The 20,378-nt window shown below is 32.3% G+C and overlaps 1 protein-coding gene across 1 annotated transcript in view; it reads left to right on the forward strand.

Annotated features, from left to right (window-relative positions):
- ds (dachsous cadherin-related 1) overlaps nucleotides 1-20,378 on the forward strand; it is a 252,376-nt gene that overhangs the window by 10,747 nt on the left and 221,251 nt on the right. The window lies entirely within an intron of this gene.

The raw sequence follows: 20,378 nt of genomic DNA on the forward strand, positions 1-20,378 counted from the left end.
AAACTCGACCATTAACCCACATGTAACGATATGCTTCATTATACCCGGTCTGTATTCAAAATTTGTGAAAGTTTATATTAGTCGTGTCGAATGATTATGTCGGGTTGTCGCTGAAAATGTCAGTGAAATGTCAGGCAGCGTTTAGAGCTGTTGCGATGGAATAATTGTGGGCTATTGGATTCCTTCCTGGAGTAATTGTTGCGATATTCGCTGTGGGAGGTAAAGCGTATTCTATTAGCAGAACGAAGATTCAGCATAAAGGTTACGGTGTTTCAATTTGCGGTAATAATAAGGAAGTATATTATGTATTATTAATGTACAAGTAAACGATTATCGGTATCGTATCGGTGAAAGACTAATGTATTCTTGGTTATCAATATTAGGCATGCTATTCTCTTCAGACAATCCAGTGTGGAAGGGTAAGAAACAAACAATATACCTATATCGCACTATAGTCGAGCCACAATGTAGAGCTCACCAGCTCTATTATTGATAAAGCGGTTAATTAGAAGGCAGGGCCACTACCAACCAAGCCAACGACTGACCGGTTGGCTTGGTTGGTAGTGGCCCTGCCTTCCAAGCCAGAGGTCGTGGGTTCGATTCCCACCCGGGGCAAATATTTGTGTGATGAACATAGATGTTTGCTCTGTGTCTGGGTGTTAATTATCTATATAAGTATTTATTTAAAAATTATATATGTATGTTTATCAGCCAGATGGCTGACCAGATGGTTTCCATAACACAAGCGAAAGCTTAGTATGGGATCAGATTGTGCCGTTAGTGAAAATTGTCCTGATATATTGATATTAATTAAAAAAAAAAGCTCTGAAAATAAGTTCAGAATTTGTGTTATAAACACAGGAGAGTTTTATGCAAATATTTCATAAACCATATTATGAATACTCTATCATGCTTTTATTAGATGTTATAACTATTTTATGTATTTTAATCAAGTTAATCCATAACGAGGACCAGCGCCCGAGCCCCGAGAGTTAATACACTCGCCTCCCCTTTATCCTCCATCATAACGAAGCGCGAACGCAATATATCTCGGAACTTATTTAATAACAAAACTTTACTTCGTCCCACTAAAACTTATCGACAATCTTTAAACATTGTTCGTACGCAATTACGATAAACAAGTCTCGACAATTAGTTATTGAGACAGATCAATTTCTTTTATCTGCTCCCCGCCCGGGATGCGAATTTGTTAAAAACCACCTGATTTTCATTAAATCTTATCGGTCGAATCCGTCAGGTAATAACTTACGGTTAATTCGTTTTAATATACGAAACATAGTCATAAGTGTGGGATATAAATCTATCTTGTGGAGTGATGCGAGTTTCGGCGAGGTTGGATCGCATCGCAAATTGCGATCTAAATTGAAATTTAAACAGCGTATGGTGCCTTAGGCGCTTCAGCCAATAAGCTTTTGGCGAACGGCGGGCGACTTGAATCGTATATGACAAGTTTGTATAAAGTAATTTGCTATCGCTAGTTTATGTGGGTTATGGTTTATTGTTCTTTTAATTTCGTTGGAGATAATTTATGTTTATTATGTCATAATGTTGTTATTAAATGATTATTTTTTAAACTAGTTTACGCGATACTTAAATGTTTACGTTTTCATAAAAAAATGGTCTTTGTGGCTAAAATTTAATAGATACCTAATATCCTATAACTTGAGTTACGGTTGATATTTTAACCTTTTCAAAATTGGCGAAAATATTTGGACCAATTATATAATTTAATTGATTTTGCACCTGTAGGTGTAACTTTCAATACATTAATTATTATGTAACTGCGTGGGTATTTAACCTTGTTATGCTTTGGCTAACGTTTATGTTTGCAACTTCCGTTCATATACATATTGTCACAACTCAATAACAATAATTGTTATATATTGTAACAACTCAATTATGAATCTTTTTCTGATATTAAAAAAAGCTAATATTTTTTTTTAATTTTGACGCTTTATACGCTTAATATTCACAAGCTTTTAGAATAAAATATTCATAGATGTAACAAGAAAAATATTTCGTAAAACAATGCCCTCTACATTAATGTATTACACATACTAAATTCCCTATATGTTAATATGCATTAAATTCTCGTATAAGGTTATCGGCCTAGCCTGTAGCCATTACGTATTTACGTTAGAACATCGCACGTGATTTGTATTTCTATCGTTTCATTATATTGGCATACTTTGTCCTACATTATTAGCTGAGGATGCTTTATCAGATTCCCTTATAAGAACAGAAGTAGATAAGAGATTTTTTCGCAGACGGGAAGGGTTAGTTGGTTCTGTGAAAGCATTATGATAGATGTTCGTGATATCCCCATTAGTAAATAGTAACGGGTTTTTTCTCGGTGCTAAAAACGATCAAGTGTTTCTTGGCAGTATGTAACCGTTTGTAGGGAGGAATTTAAAAACGATTTGTAGTTTTAATGTTAATACCTCTATTATATACATCTATATTGATGAGTAAATTTTTATTATTTAGGTAAAATTGGACTTAAAATAATGTTTTTTTTTAGCTCTAAAACAGTTAAGCTCCATTAAAGTAGGTAAACTACTTCTTAATATTGGAAAATTATGGTCGATTGGATTAATTTTATTTCATAAGAATATTTTAGCAATATACGTATTAGTTTATATGTAGGTATTGTTTATATCAATGCTCGTTGATAGAACAACATATTTACCTTTTGTGTATCAATTGTTTACACTAGTTGTACTTGAGTATTCTAATTATTTTTGTGATTATTAAAAAAAAAGTGTGCGTGTACTAGTGTACACACGTAAGAAGTGAAACTTCTTTATGACTTTATTTAAAAAAAATAATTTACTACATATATGTAACTTTACAGAAATCCGTCGAATCACGCGTGGTAGGGATAACAAAAAGATGGCGCGTAACGGAAAAAATGTCACGCGTAACGAAAAAATGTTACACTAAATTTTTTTCCAACCCCGATAAAGAAGTTTCACTTCAAAAATAGTACCTACACGGAACTTAGAACGGAATAGCAATGAAGCCTTAATTTTACATTCGCTTCTCTTTCTATTTGATTACACAATTTACATTCGTATTTAACATGTTATATTTTCAATGGGTTTATAATAGTCCATTTGAACGCTGTAAATTATAAGTTACAATGTACAGATTAGATTGGATATGATCACAAAGCGATCGAGATAGCAGCGTACGTGTGCCTACTTCGGAATCGAACTAAGTGTATACAATTGTTAGATTGTGTGAATGTGTGGAGCTATTTAACATTTAGGTCTTGTATATAGAGACGTAGGAGCTTCGTAGGAGTTAAGGCTGAACTTGTTTCGCGGACTGTACTTTAATGAAATGATTTGATTAGGTTCTACTTGTGTTTCTTGGTGTAGCTGTCTAATGACGACTGAGTTGTGTCGTTGTATGATGGAAATAATAATTTCTGTGTATGAAACGAAAATGAATTTATTTGTATTTTATTAAATTAAATACTTTTAAATCTGTATTTTCATAATGCAAATGGTAGTTAGTATAAAACTTAAAAAACAAGAGGATATAAAATAAATATGTCCATTATTGAGGAAGATTATTATCAACAATATTATAACTGTATTTAAATGTATTAAACAGGAATAAATATTAAATTTTCCCATTTATACGTCGACGTACTTCAAGATTGTTTCCCAATACGGGTAATGACTGAATTTTAATCGTTATGCTTATGGGGCTTGAATAGACTGTTTCAAACGGTTTATTATATCAGAGTTATATTCTCATTCAATTACAATGTCCTCTATATAAAGGATACAATGAAAAATCGGAGAAATACCACACAGAAACGTTCAAGGTTTGTATGTTTGAAAATATTAGTGTTATTTTGTAGGTAAGTTATAAAATTAGGATTTTGATACATAATATAATACCTACCTTTAGATATTATGCTATAATTCGACAGGTGATATGTTATTCAAATATGATTTTACGACTTATCAGTTTTTTTTTAAAAAAGCTGTGGGTATTGGTTTTATTTTTTGATTCTTAAATTTAATAATCTAGCAACTTTACCTGAAGTAACACACACATCACGGCTTAATGCCAACTGTTTCGCGACATCTATTTTAATACACGTCAGAGTTTATGTCAAAATAGCATCAAGATTTATTACACGCTTTTCACAAATAGCGCCCACATTAGCAGTCTTTAAACTACATCAGTAGCGGTACTGCCGGCTAACATCTTCAATAACCTGATAAGATACGGCAGCCATGTTGGATTCCGCGCGTTGCCATGGTTACCGCTTGATTGCGCGCGTAGGATGGGCACCCGCGTTTTTGCGTTTAGTTCGAAATTCCTAATTTATTTTTTTAATCCTTGGACTTGGTTTGGGATGAATGTATTTTAAGGTGACTTGAATAAGAATTCAAACATTAATTTTACGTCTTAAATGTTGTCAATGTAGAGCGTTATTATCTCTTTGTTAGTTGTCCTTTGCATTGTCACAACTCGCCATATTTTATAAATACAATACGAGGACTTTTGTTATTCCAGTACGTCCACACAGCAACAATAAATTAAATTATTGTTTCATAATACCATAGCATGCAGACTATGGGTGATCCTCTTATCTCGGTCTGCCATTTTAATGAATTTATACGTGAGTGAAGGCTCCTCAATAAATTGGTCTAGCAAAAGTTAAATAGTCGTAAACACCCGCAGGACACGTTCCCTTATGGTTCATAGTCACGCGATTGTTAATGATGTAACCGTTTAGATTTATGGCCCTGAATTCCGTTCAGAGCCTGAGATTTTAAAAGTTAATGGAAATTTCAAACGTATTATTTATTGTTGCTTCAACTCGCTTTTTGTGTCGTATGCAAATTGTATTATTAGAGAGAAATACTGTTTTGCACGCCTCATAAGCGAAGCGTTGAGGTGGGTACTACTGTCACTTCGCGCAAAACATCTGATTTTTCAAACTTAAAATGTCTTTATGTATCATACATTGCACTTGTAAGATAATACATACACACACATATTAAGAAAAAACACTATTTTTAACGTTCATGATATTTTTGATGTCATTTTTGTTATTTAAACTAGTTAAAAAACAGTTTAAAAAAGTTCTGTCTTGGACGTCCGTGTGTCTGTATGTGCGGATCCTTTTTCTTGTTAACACGATAGCGACCGAAATACTTTACTAATCGACATTGAGATAATATTAATAATGGAGTCGATACCGCCTACATCACTTATGTTCCACTCAACATACGTCATCTGACGTAACTGCACTCAGTCGCTTGCTCGCTCATTGGCGCGAACGTCACGCTCATTTTTTATTTGTTTTAAAGTGAAACGCATCAAATATGCCTACGTGTGTGTTAAGATATTGCACAAATAATTCTAAGAATACGGAAAAGTGCAAAGGAATAACTTTTCATCAGTAAGTAACTAGATAATAATTTTTAAAACTTAGTTAGAGCAAAATTTTTGGCGGGCGACATTTTGTCATAGATTAAAAATTTAAGATATGACATTGGGCATGAAATAAGTGTTGTTAGAATGGTTGTTAGTAATATTTGCTGGCGTATATTTTTATAGTATAAAATAATAATTTTACATATTTAGAAAAGCATAGACTGGTTGTTAATTGAAAAAAGGTGAAATCATGAAATATGAAAATCAATTACTTAATCACCAATTTTTTTTTGTTAATTGATTTTAATCAAGTTTTTAATTGATATTGTATAAGCTACTGACTTGAACGTATAATTTAATTATTATTTATTTATCTGCACTAATATTATAAAGAGGAAAACTTTGTTTGTTTGTTTGATTGTAATGAATAGGCTCATAAACTACTGGACCGATTTTGATGAAATTTGGCACAGACAATCTTTAGACCCTGAGAAAGAACATAGGCTACTTTTTATTGCGAAATATGTACCACGGGCGAAGCCGGGGCGGACAAGTAATTAATATTTTTTCTATTCAAGGTTTCCATGTCTGGGCCGTGAAGAAAGGGAAAAGTGGATAAAATTTGTCCAAAACAACCGCAGTGAAGAAACCTGGTTACCATCCGATAGAACTTGCGTCTGTTCATTGCATTTTCGCGATGAGGATAAATATACCACAAAAACGGGAAGGCGTTTTCTAAAGAAGTCTGCTGTTCCTTGTATTGATGTTAGTAATCATAATAAAATTTTACGGATTTGAATAACAAATAAAATATTATTTTAGCCATCACTAACATTATGTTATATTTATTTTAGCCGAAGGTGTGCTACAATAGTACTGGAACAATGCAAGCAATTTCTGAGTCTGTTAGCGAGTCTGAATCTATTTTCGATACACCAAGAAAAATTGTTCTGAAAAGAAAAATACATGATATAACTCTGGCAAAAAAAAAGTTGACAAATAAATTTAAGAAAGTTCAACGTCAAAACAGACATTTAAAGATGAAATGCGAATCTCTGACCCTTCTTGTTAAATCTCTTAAAGCTAAATTTTCACTCGATGGAATAGCCGAAAATAATTTGATGGATAAAGCAGAATTGGTGGAAATACAAAAAAAACTAATTGGAACAAATAAACAGAATAGAAATTCTTTAAAATATACACCTGCACTACGTAAGTTTGCATTGACTCTAAATTACTATTCGCCAGCGGCTTACAAATATGTGAGAAATGTTTACAATAACGTCCTTCCACATCCAAGGACTCTCTGTCGATGGTATGGTACGTTTGATGCTGAGCCAGGATTTACTAATGAAGCGTTCGAAGCTCTTAAACTGAAATTTAAATCAGGTGACAAATCTCTTGTGTGTAATTTAGTCTTCGACGAAATGGCTATCCGTAAACAAAAATTGTTTCACAACCAACAGACACTCGGTGCCGTCAATTTTGGAGCAGGCCCTCAAGAAGGTGACGTTGACGATAACGTAGCATCGCAGGCCTTAATATTTATGTTGGTATCGCTGACTGAAAATTGGAAGCTCCCTGTGGGCTACTTTTTAATAGCAGGCATAACTGCTGAAACAAAGGCAAATTTAATTACAACCTGCTTACGGAAATGTCATGACGCTGGAGTTACAGTACTAAGCGTTACATTTGATGGATGCTCCACAAATCTATCGACTGCTAACATTCTAGGTTGTGACTTAACCGACCCAAATAATTTTGTGACCCATTTTCCGCACCCGAGTACTCAAGAGAAGGTATGTATATTTCTTGATGCATGCCATGTTATTAAATTGATAAGAAATACTTTTGAAAGGAAGAGACTATTTATTGATGAAGATGGCAAGAAAATTAGATGGCAGCTATTGATCAATTTGAATAAACTTCAAACAAAAGAGGGTCTCAGATTTGGTAACAAACTAACACAACGCCACCTCCACTTTCGCAACCAGATAATGAAGGTTAAGCTTGCTACGCAATTATTGAGTATCAGTGTAGCAAAAGCGTTGCTACTATGCGATCAGGTATTGAAATCGTCGCAGTTCTTTGACTCGTCAGCAACTGTAAATTTTTTAGAAATAATGAATAACTTTTTTGACACAATGAATTCGAGAAAGTTTCACTTTTATGGATTCAAACGGCCAATTGATACACAAAATAAATCGGCAGTATTTGAATTTCTGGACAAAGTAAAGAAGTACATCCTGAATTTGGAATTTCACATAAAATATAGAAGAGTGATTAAAAGAAAAAATTTTGCGCCTCGTATCACACTATCAATTTCAAAACAGAAAATTGTGGAATCAGCAAATAAAACAGGGTTTATTGGCGCCATCATTTGCATAGAATCTCTGAAAACATTGTATCAAAATGCAGTCGAGGACAAACAAATTATGAGTTATATTTCGACGTATCGACTCAGCCAGGACCACTTAGAATTGTATTTTGGTGTCATCAGACAACATGGTGGATACAACAATAACCCCAATATTTTGCAATTGCGAGCTGCTTATAAAAAGACATTAAATCACTTAGAACTTCGCTCATCTTTTACAGGCAATTGTATTCCATTAGACAATTTCAGTATTTTGCACAACTCTTCAACTGACGTAATAAATAGCACCACACACATGAACAGACACGATGACGAGGAATACGAAATTTTATCGGCTACTCGCTGCTTAGAGTCTGATATAGAAGCCGAGAACAACTGTAAAATTTTTGCAGATATACTCGATTGCCAACAAATTTCATTTAGTTCCCAATTGATAGTCGGATACATATCTGGCTACATTTCCAGGATTTTGACAAAGTCATTAAAATGCGAAGTTTGTGTGGATAGTTTGAGCACAACAGCAAGGTTGCCGCATCATAAGCTAATAAGTATCAAAGATATGGGTGGCTTGACATACTCAACAGATGACGTGTATAAAATATGTATCGCCACAGAAACAGTCATACGAAAAATTTCAAAGCAACAAATCAAACTCGCTTCTAAACACTATTTTAGCTATATTACTGTCAATACTTTAGAATATTTTATTGATAAGGAGGTATTTACATCTTTGGTACAACATTCGTTTCATCAACCAAGCACTTTAAACCACCGAGTGCATTTGATGCGGGCCATTATAAATAGATACACCATGATTCGCTTGAAACACGAAGCAACTCAGACTAATAATCATATAACAAAGCGACAAAAGTTAACAAAACTTATATTGTTTCAAGGTAACTAAATAAATAAATAAATATTTCAGAACAATTTTCATACGATCTTATCCCATACTAAGATTTCGCTTGTGTTATGGAAACCAGATGGCTGAAAAACTTACATATTATATAATTTTAAATAAATACTTATATACATAATTAACACCCAGACACAGACAAACATCTATGTTCATCACACAAATATAAATAACAACAGCAGGGATGGCTCAGTGGTGAGAATCTCGGACTCGATAAGTCGAGGGTTCGAGACCAGGCGAGCGCGCAGGAAATAAATAGATTTTTCAATTTATCTGCGCATGTTATAACATCATTACTGCTCGAAACGGTGAAGCAGAACATCGTGAGGAAACCGACATGTGAAAGAATCAAAGTTCCACGACATGTGGCATCCACCAACCCGCACTTGGCCAGCGTGGCGGATTATGGCCTGATTCCAGCAGTGGGAACATGTTCTAAGGATGATGAACTAAATAAACATTTTGTACAAAATTACACGACTTTTATTTTTTTTCTAAAAAAGGCTCAATTTGTAAGGAATGAAACTTCCCAAAGCCCTGACTGAACCTCCTCATCCTATATTATATGCCAGATATTGTTAGCCCCGCGTAGTAAAGTCAGTTTATATCTAAAATAAATATTTATTTATTTATTTATTTAGAATTTCCAACAAAGGATACAGATTACATTTGTTACATCTAATTATTTAAGTACATGGTCTTCCGCACCTTTAATTACAGGAAATTACAGCGTTCAAAATATTTATTACAATTACAATTCGTCAATTTATTAAAAAATATTAGTTAAAAAAATTAAAAGAACTTAATAACATTGATTATATACCACGAAAAGTATTACAATAAATTACAAATAAATTACAAATTTAAAATTACAATTATATTCGTCAAATTATTAAAAATATAATAAAAATAAAATATAATATTAAAAATAAAATATAATATTAAGTAAGTACAAAGAAAATTTCAAGTCAACGTGCATGTAAGGAGTGGCACCCAATAAAATAGACAGAATGAAACAAAGTGTCGCCTCTAGAGCGGTGAGTCAGTGACATCGCATAATCTATGACTGTCTAGCCGTCATTCGCGCGCCCCGCGCCGCCATCTTGGCGCACAGATTTTGTTCGTGGTGTCTACTCCATTATTAATATTATCTCAATGCTAATCGAGTCTTTTTTTTTCTCTTACGCTTGAGTATGCTCAGGAATAGAACCCTTTCATTTTTCAGGGTCTGATTCGATGTGGTTTAATTGTTATTAAATAAACAAAAATAATAATTAATAAATATTTATTAAAAAAAAATTATGAGGCGTGCACTTTTGGATTTTCCAAATTATTTGAATTTAGAATCTTATAGATTTTTTTTTAAATATAAAGGCACAGATAATAAATTGACTTTACATATTTCACAATTTCGTATGTATTTAAAGGACGTTAAGAAAACGTATACCTTTTCATCCCCAGCTTAGTATTTATAATAAATACGTGCCATTATGTAAATGAAAGTGCAGTTTGCATCACGATCATTCGATTTCGATTTCTCTCAAGATCACTGTCCATTAAGTTATGCGCATCGAAAATGAATAGCGTGCTTTACCTCAGATTAATTACTGATATAACACGTTGCATAAATCTTTTGTTACTGGCAACAGTTTTCTAATTTTTATTGTGATAACTGAAATAATGTTTTTTGTTACTGGTTTTCTAATTTTACTGTGGTAACACGCATCATTTGTGTTATTTCCTATGCATATGATTGCTTTAGTTTATTAGATCGGTTACGAGGAAGTTTATGTAATGATTTTCATGTAATGAGGGTATTTTAGTTTCCTTTGTTATGCATTAGTGGATGTAGAGTCAAGTCCATGAAAATAAGGAAGGGGTGTTTCAGTGTACACAGTAAATGAGTTTATTATTATTTCTTTGTGTACTGTTAAAATATATTAATTAATGAACTTTATAAGCATATTTTAAACCGAACTGCCCACCAAACTTTATTTTTAAGTCATAAATTAACAACAAAGAAGCAGAATGCAATTAAGCACGAAACTTTTCACTTAAGATTTTTTGCCATTTTACATTTATAAAATATAAAAGTACATGTAAAAGGAAATAATTATTTATTCACGTTGATAAATATAAGACTTAATGATATCTCTCCCGTAATCCTTGGAATTATCGAAATAATTAATGTAAATAACAAAGTTTATAGATAGTATGTGTGTGGTCAGATGTTATTTATAAAATTCTTTAACTGGTAGACCTTCAGTGTATATTGGGACGAATCGTTAAAAATTGTTTTTATTCCCTGCATTTGCTAAGTACGCAGTAATGAGGCTGGCTTTTCTCATTAATAATTACAATTGAATTAATTACGACTGTAGAGCAAGTGGTATTTACCGTTATTAATGACGAAACCTACGCTTTTTAATTGTCTGTTAAGTATTTTATTGGTTAAATTGAGATTAAATAAATCTTCAATTCAAAAGTGTGTTTTATTTCATTGCTTGCTACTTGTTCTTCGTCGTCAGTCTTCATACTAACATCGATTATGTCTTAAAACGACACTTCAAATATATATTATATTATTAATATTACTTAATTTTTATTTTTATACACGAAAACGGGTTTATACAACTATAACAAACCCCAGCATGTCCCAATAAATGCGATGAAAGTGAAAATTTACAATGGCGTCGTAAAAACTGACGTAAATGTCTGTCCTCTATCTTAATGAAATTACACTTTACCGTTCTTCACTTACACTTATACTAGGTTATTTATATCCATACTTAATGCCATATATAACGTAATTTAATGTGAAACACGCCTTTCGATTTCAAAGAGGATTTTTAAATACATATACCTATATATTTTTTTATAAAAAACTAGCTCTGCTCCGCGGTTTACAGTGCTTCGCTCCTGTTGGTCTTAGTGTGATGATATAAAGCCTGTAGCCTTCCTCGATACATGGGCTATCTAACACCGAAAGAATTTTTCATTTCAGACCAGTTGTTCCCGAGATTAGCGCGTTCAAACAAACAAACAAACAACCTCTTCAGCTTTCTGATATTAGTATAGATATATGACGTTGACAGTCACGATTTTTTGTGTGTATTTAAAAAAAGCTCAGCAATTATACTCAGTAAAAAGAGAGTTACACTAGGCGCATCCTGAAATGCAGATAATAAAACTCTACGTTCAAACGATAACAAAACTATAACCCTTTATTAACATAATTAAACAGACATCGATCATTTCGACATAAAAAATAAACTTACAACGAAAACAATTCTTATTTTATGTTAGTAAAAGAAGTTAAAAACAATCGACATTGAGAGTGTTTGTCATGTTTTAATAGCGCTGTAGATAAAAATGTCCACGGGAACATTACGGTATAATTCATTGCTAGTGTTAAAAAAGATTTATTATGCACCGTTCGGTTAGGATGCCTAATTATAGATTTCACCTTTGTTTTCTCTTAACAATATTCCATGTATGTTATAACGTAGATGATACATTGCTTTCTTCAGACAAAAGCATTCTATATTTATACAAATAATGTGTATGGTAAACTGTAGTTTTAAAACATGATACTGGTTGTTAGCATAAAAAAAGAAAAAAAGCTTCGAACTGTCATGTTTAAAATTCGAACGTCAATCCACAGACTTCATAGCGATAAACAACTGCCTACACATTGGGCTCTATTTTTATCGTTCCACAAACGCATGTAGCAATTAAGCATTGCAATGCGCATTATTATTCGCTTTATATAATACAAGAATGTCTTGTAAAATGATATGTCCGCGGACTCCCGCGTGTCTGATCGATTACATTCAGTACTTATAAGGTACGAGGATTAATATTTAGTTTTGTTAATGCTTTTTAAATAAAATTGTTTCACAACCAACAGACACTCGGTGCCGTCAATTTTGGAGCAGGCCCTCAAGAAGGTGACGTTGACGATAACGTAGCATCGCAGGCCTTAATATTTATGTTGGTATCGCTGACTGAAAATTGGAAGCTCCCTGTGGGCTACTTTTTAATAGCAGGCATAACTGCTGAAACAAAGGCAAATTTAATTACAACCTGCTTACGGAAATGTCATGACGCTGGAGTTACAGTACTAAGCGTTACATTTGATGGATGCTCCACAAATCTATCGACTGCTAACATTCTAGGTTGTGACTTAACCGACCCAAATAATTTTGTGACCCATTTTCCGCACCCGAGTACTCAAGAGAAGGTATGTATATTTCTTGATGCATGCCATGTTATTAAATTGATAAGAAATACTTTTGAAAGGAAGAGACTATTTATTGATGAAGATGGCAAGAAAATTAGATGGCAGCTATTGATCAATTTGAATAAACTTCAAACAAAAGAGGGTCTCAGATTTGGTAACAAACTAACACAACGCCACCTCCACTTTCGCAACCAGATAATGAAGGTTAAGCTTGCTACGCAATTATTGAGTATCAGTGTAGCAAAAGCGTTGCTACTATGCGATCAGGTATTGAAATCGTCGCAGTTCTTTGACTCGTCAGCAACTGTAAATTTTTTAGAAATAATGAATAACTTTTTTGACACAATGAATTCGAGAAAGTTTCACTTTTATGGATTCAAACGGCCAATTGATACACAAAATAAATCGGCAGTATTTGAATTTCTGGACAAAGTAAAGAAGTACATCCTGAATTTGGAATTTCACATAAAATATAGAAGAGTGATTAAAAGAAAAAATTTTGCGCCTCGTATCACACTATCAATTTCAAAACAGAAAATTGTGGAATCAGCAAATAAAACAGGGTTTATTGGCGCCATCATTTGCATAGAATCTCTGAAAACATTGTATCAAAATGCAGTCGAGGACAAACAAATTATGAGTTATATTTCGACGTATCGACTCAGCCAGGACCACTTAGAATTGTATTTTGGTGTCATCAGACAACATGGTGGATACAACAATAACCCCAATATTTTGCAATTGCGAGCTGCTTATAAAAAGACATTAAATCACTTAGAACTTCGCTCATCTTTTACAGGCAATTGTATTCCATTAGACAATTTCAGTATTTTGCACAACTCTTCAACTGACGTAATAAATAGCACCACACACATGAACAGACACGATGACGAGGAATACGAAATTTTATCGGCTACTCGCTGCTTAGAGTCTGATATAGAAGCCGAGAACAACTGTAAAATTTTTGCAGATATACTCGATTGCCAACAAATTTCATTTAGTTCCCAATTGATAGTCGGATACATATCTGGCTACATTTCCAGGATTTTGACAAAGTCATTAAAATGCGAAGTTTGTGTGGATAGTTTGAGCACAACAGCAAGGTTGCCGCATCATAAGCTAATAAGTATCAAAGATATGGGTGGCTTGACATACTCAACAGATGACGTGTATAAAATATGTATCGCCACAGAAACAGTCATACGAAAAATTTCAAAGCAACAAATCAAACTCGCTTCTAAACACTATTTTAGCTATATTACTGTCAATACTTTAGAATATTTTATTGATAAGGAGGTATTTACATCTTTGGTACAACATTCGTTTCATCAACCAAGCACTTTAAACCACCGAGTGCATTTGATGCGGGCCATTATAAATAGATACACCATGATTCGCTTGAAACACGAAGCAACTCAGACTAATAATCATATAACAAAGCGACAAAAGTTAACAAAACTTATATTGTTTCAAGGTAACTAAATAAATAAATAAATATTTCAGAACAATTTTCATACGATCTTATCCCATACTAAGATTTCGCTTGTGTTATGGAAACCAGATGGCTGAAAAACTTACATATTATATAATTTTAAATAAATACTTATATACATAATTAACACCCAGACACAGACAAACATCTATGTTCATCACACAAATATAAATAACAACAGCAGGGATGGCTCAGTGGTGAGAATCTCGGACTCGATAAGTCGAGGGTTCGAGACCAGGCGAGCGCGCAGGAAATAAATAGATTTTTCAATTTATCTGCGCATGTTATAACATCATTACTGCTCGAAACGGTGAAGCAGAACATCGTGAGGAAACCGACATGTGAAAGAATCAAAGTTCCACGACATGTGGCATCCACCAACCCGCACTTGGCCAGCGTGGCGGATTATGGCCTGATTCCAGCAGTGGGAACATGTTCTAAGGATGATGAACTAAATAAACATTTTGTACAAAATTACACGACTTTTATTTTTTTTCTAAAAAAGGCTCAATTTGTAAGGAATGAAACTTCCCAAAGCCCTGACTGAACCTCCTCATCCTATATTATATGCCAGATATTGTTAGCCCCGCGTAGTAAAGTCAGTTTATATCTAAAATAAATATTTATTTATTTATTTATTTATTTATTTAGAATTTCCAACAAAGGATACAGATTACATTTGTTACATCTAATTATTTAAGTACATGGTCTTCCGCACCTTTAATTACAGGAAATTACAGCGTTCAAAATATTTATTACAATTACAATTCGTCAATTTATTAAAAAATATTAGTTAAAAAAATTAAAAGAACTTAATAACATTGATTATATACCACGAAAAGTATTACAATAAATTACAAATAAATTACAAATTTAAAATTACAATTATATTCGTCAAATTATTAAAAATATAATAAAAATAAAATATAATATTAAAAATAAAATATAATATTAAGTAAGTACAAAGAAAATTTCAAGTCAACGTGCATGTAAGGAGTGGCACCCAATAAAATAGACAGAATGAAACAAAGTGTCGCCTCTAGAGCGGTGAGTCAGTGACATCGCATAATCTATGACTGTCTAGCCGTCATTCGCGCGCCCCGCGCCGCCATCTTGGCGCACAGATTTTGTTCGTGGTGTCTACTCCATTATTAATATTATCTCAATGCTAATCGAGTCTTTTTTTTTCTCTTACGCTTGAGTATGCTCAGGAATAGAACCCTTTCATTTTTCAGGGTCTGATTCGATGTGGTTTAATTGTTATTAAATAAACAAAAATAATAATTAATAAATATTTATTAAAAAAAAATTATGAGGCGTGCACTTTTGGATTTTCCAAATTATTTGAATTTAGAATCTTATAGATTTTTTTTTAAATATAAAGGCACAGATAATAAATTGACTTTACATATTTCACAATTTCGTATGTATTTAAAGGACGTTAAGAAAACGTATACCTTTTCATCCCCAGCTTAGTATTTATAATAAATACGTGCCATTATGTAAATGAAAGTGCAGTTTGCATCACGATCATTCGATTTCGATTTCTCTCAAGATCACTGTCCATTAAGTTATGCGCATCGAAAATGAATAGCGTGCTTTACCTCAGATTAATTACTGATATAACACGTTGCATAAATCTTTTGTTACTGGCAACAGTTTTCTAATTTTTATTGTGATAACTGAAATAATGTTTTTTGTTACTGGTTTTCTAATTTTACTGTGGTAACACGCATCATTTGTGTTATTTCCTATGCATATGATTGCTTTAGTTTATTAGATCGGTTACGAGGAAGTTTATGTAATGATTTTCATGTAATGAGGGTATTTTAGTTTCCTTTGTTATGCATTAGTGGATGTAGAGTCAAGTCCATGAAAATAAGGAAGGGGTGTTTCAGTGTACACAGTAAATGAGTTTATTATTATTTCTTTGTGTACTGTTAAAATATATTAATTAATGAACTTTATAAGCATATTTTAAACCGAACTGCCCACCAAACTTTATTTTTAAGTCATAAATTAACAACAAAGAAGCAGAATGCAATTAAGCACGAAACTTTTCACTTAAGATTTTTTGCCATTTTACATTTATAAAATATAAAAGTACATGTAAAAGGAAATAATTATTTATTCACGTTGATAAATATAAGACTTAATGATATCTCTCCCGTAATCCTTGGAATTATCGAAATAATTAATGTAAATAACAAAGTTTATAGATAGTATGTGTGTGGTCAGATGTTATTTATAAAATTCTTTAACTGGTAGACCTTCAGTGTATATTGGGACGAATCGTTAAAAATTGTTTTTATTCCCTGCATTTGCTAAGTACGCAGTAATGAGGCTGGCTTTTCTCATTAATAATTACAATTGAATTAATTACGACTGTAGAGCAAGTGGTATTTACCGTTATTAATGACGAAACCTACGCTTTTTAATTGTCTGTTAAGTATTTTATTGGTTAAATTGAGATTAAATAAATCTTCAATTCAAAAGTGTGTTTTATTTCATTGCTTGCTACTTGTTCTTCGTCGTCAGTCTTCATACTAACATCGATTATGTCTTAAAACGACACTTCAAATATATATTATATTATTAATATTACTTAATTTTTATTTTTATACACGAAAACGGGTTTATACAACTATAACAAACCCCAGCATGTCCCAATAAATGCGATGAAAGTGAAAATTTACAATGGCGTCGTAAAAACTGACGTAAATGTCTGTCCTCTATCTTAATGAAATTACACTTTACCGTTCTTCACTTACACTTATACTAGGTTATTTATATCCATACTTAATGCCATATATAACGTAATTTAATGTGAAACACGCCTTTCGATTTCAAAGAGGATTTTTAAATACATATACCTATATATTTTTTTATAAAAAACTAGCTCTGCTCCGCGGTTTACAGTGCTTCGCTCCTGTTGGTCTTAGTGTGATGATATAAAGCCTGTAGCCTTCCTCGATACATGGGCTATCTAACACCGAAAGAATTTTTCATTTCAGACCAGTTGTTCCCGAGATTAGCGCGTTCAAACAAACAAACAAACAACCTCTTCAGCTTTCTGATATTAGTATAGATATATGACGTTGACAGTCACGATTTTTTGTGTGTATTTAAAAAAAGCTCAGCAATTATACTCAGTAAAAAGAGAGTTACACTAGGCGCATCCTGAAATGCAGATAATAAAACTCTACGTTCAAACGATAACAAAACTATAACCCTTTATTAACATAATTAAACAGACATCGATCATTTCGACATAAAAAATAAACTTACAACGAAAACAATTCTTATTTTATGTTAGTAAAAGAAGTTAAAAACAATCGACATTGAGAGTGTTTGTCATGTTTTAATAGCGCTGTAGATAAAAATGTCCACGGGAACATTACGGTATAATTCATTGCTAGTGTTAAAAAAGATTTATTATGCACCGTTCGGTTAGGATGCCTAATTATAGATTTCACCTTTGTTTTCTCTTAACAATATTCCATGTATGTTATAACGTAGATGATACATTGCTTTCTTCAGACAAAAGCATTCTATATTTATACAAATAATGTGTATGGTGAACTTTAGTTTTAAAACATGATACTGGTTAGCCATTAAAAAAGAAAAAAAGCTTCGAACTGTCATGTTTAAAATTCGAACGTCAATCCACAGACTTCATAGCGATAAACAACTGCCTACACATTGGGCTCTATTTTTATCGATCCACAAACGCATGTAGCAATTAAGCATTGCAATGCGCATTATTATTCGCTTTATATAATACAAGAATGTCTTGTAAAATGATATGTCCGCGGACTCCCGCGTGTCTGATCGATTACATTCAGTACTTATAAGGTACGAGGATTAATATTTAGTTTTGTTAATGCTTTTTACTTTTATTGAAATATCGCAGTAATTTTACGCTTTAACAGCCTGAGTAATTACAAATGTAGAAATAATTTCATATTATGGGCATTATATGATGAAAGCTTACAATGTATTGCCACTTATTTTCCATTAAGTTTCTGTTTCAGTGTCCTTATTTAATATATTTCATTGTAATGTTAAACTCTACTAAAATTAAATATACATTAATGCATTATAATATGGATAATACAAGTGATTATCAAAGTGAACTACTATTTTTAAAATAAATATATTTTTGTGCTGTTCTTAAACTAATAAAAAGGACGATAGACAGAATAGAAGTGATTCCTTAAAGCGAAATCTGATAAATATAACCAATAAATAATTAATAACGAATAAAATATTTTATTTATATTTTCATCGTGTCACTAAATAAGGCAACAGATTAATTATAATGTTGTATAGTCTGTGTTCAAGCGGAATTTCTATTACATATAAACATTATGGCAACATTCCGAATAGAGTCAGGCCTTTTTAAGAAAAGTAAAATTAAAAATAAACGTCTTCAATATTGTAGATGCGTTGAAATAAATGTGAATTAAGATACAATATAAATGTCACAAGATGTAAGCAAAAACCTAGTTTTGAAAGGCTTTATACGTCAAGAATTTTAATGATGGCAATGTTTTTACTTCGTGCGCTATTGAATGTATATTAAAAATCGCATCTTAATTGCCTCTGATACTATATTTAAACTCCAATGACACGATAATGTTACATCTAGCTTTTCTTTAATTAAAAGCCATGGGATCATTTCTTTTTTCAATCATGAATAGGTATAGAGCAGGCTCCAAGGAGATGTTCGTTTGCAAAAATCGCGGACCTAAATCTGACTTCTGATATATATTGTATAGATCCCAGACATCCTATAGACAGATGTTGCCAACCAGTTTTGTGGTCCCCCTGCCCGCACCCCGGTAATTAAATATGGCATACAAAGAAAAAAATAAAAATTTCCAAAACATGCCGTGTGGGGTATCAAATGAAAGAACTTATTGAGTAGATCACGAATATATAGCATACTATATACATTTCTTACACTTTCTCTAAGATTTTTTAGAAAATTTACGAAAATGGTCCATTTTTGAGTTAACTTTAAACCACTATAGATTGAAAACTCATGATTATATTTTTAAATTATTATTTTAAATAATTAACAATAGTCCATTGTTTATGATTCAATAGTTCGTAAGATAATATAAGTGAGCTATGTGGTGGATTTGATGAAAATAACTACATATATACTATATGAACTTGAAAATATACTCGCCATCTTTGAATGCTCCCCCCACTCCCCCATGCAACTATTTCACTGTACGAAATATTGAATCGTAAACAATGGACTATTGTTAATTATTTAAAATAATAATTTAAAAAATATATTCATGAGTTTTCAATCTATAGTGGTTTAAAGTTAACTCAAAAATGGACCATTTTCGTAAATTTTCTAAAAAATCTTAGAGAAAGTGTAAGAAATGTATATAGTATGCTATATATTCGTGATCTACTCAATAAGCTCTTTCATTTGATACCCCACACGGCATGTTTTGGAAATTTTTATTTTTTTCTTTGTATGACATATTTAATTACCGGGGTGCGGGCAGGGGGACCACAAAACTGGTTGGCAACATCTGTCTATAGGATGTCTGGGATCTATACAATATATATCAGAAGTCAGATTTAGGTCCGCGATTTTTGCAAACGAAACTCCACTGAGAGTCCGGTCTAGTAGCAATGGCTAACTTATATAAAATTTAATTTATTTGGTAAACAATAAATAAATGCATCGAATATATTATTGCCTAGATTTTAAATTAACGTTCTTTCAAATAATTTCAAAGGAGTTTTTAATCCATAGAGTATCTATTATCAGCAAAAGTTTTTATATTCTAGAGATCAAAAGATAAAGTAAGTACTGGCAACAAATAGAAAAAAAAGAAAAAAAGCTGTTTATTGTAAACCCACTGGTTTCGTGAACAATTGGTTCATTTAGTTT

Source organism: Colias eurytheme, chromosome 4 (genome assembly GCF_061535395.1).
Source record: "Colias eurytheme isolate Ceu_HAF_F1 chromosome 4, ilColEury1 Martin Lab GWU primary, whole genome shotgun sequence".
Classification (NCBI taxonomy): Eukaryota; Metazoa; Arthropoda; class Insecta; order Lepidoptera; family Pieridae; genus Colias; species Colias eurytheme.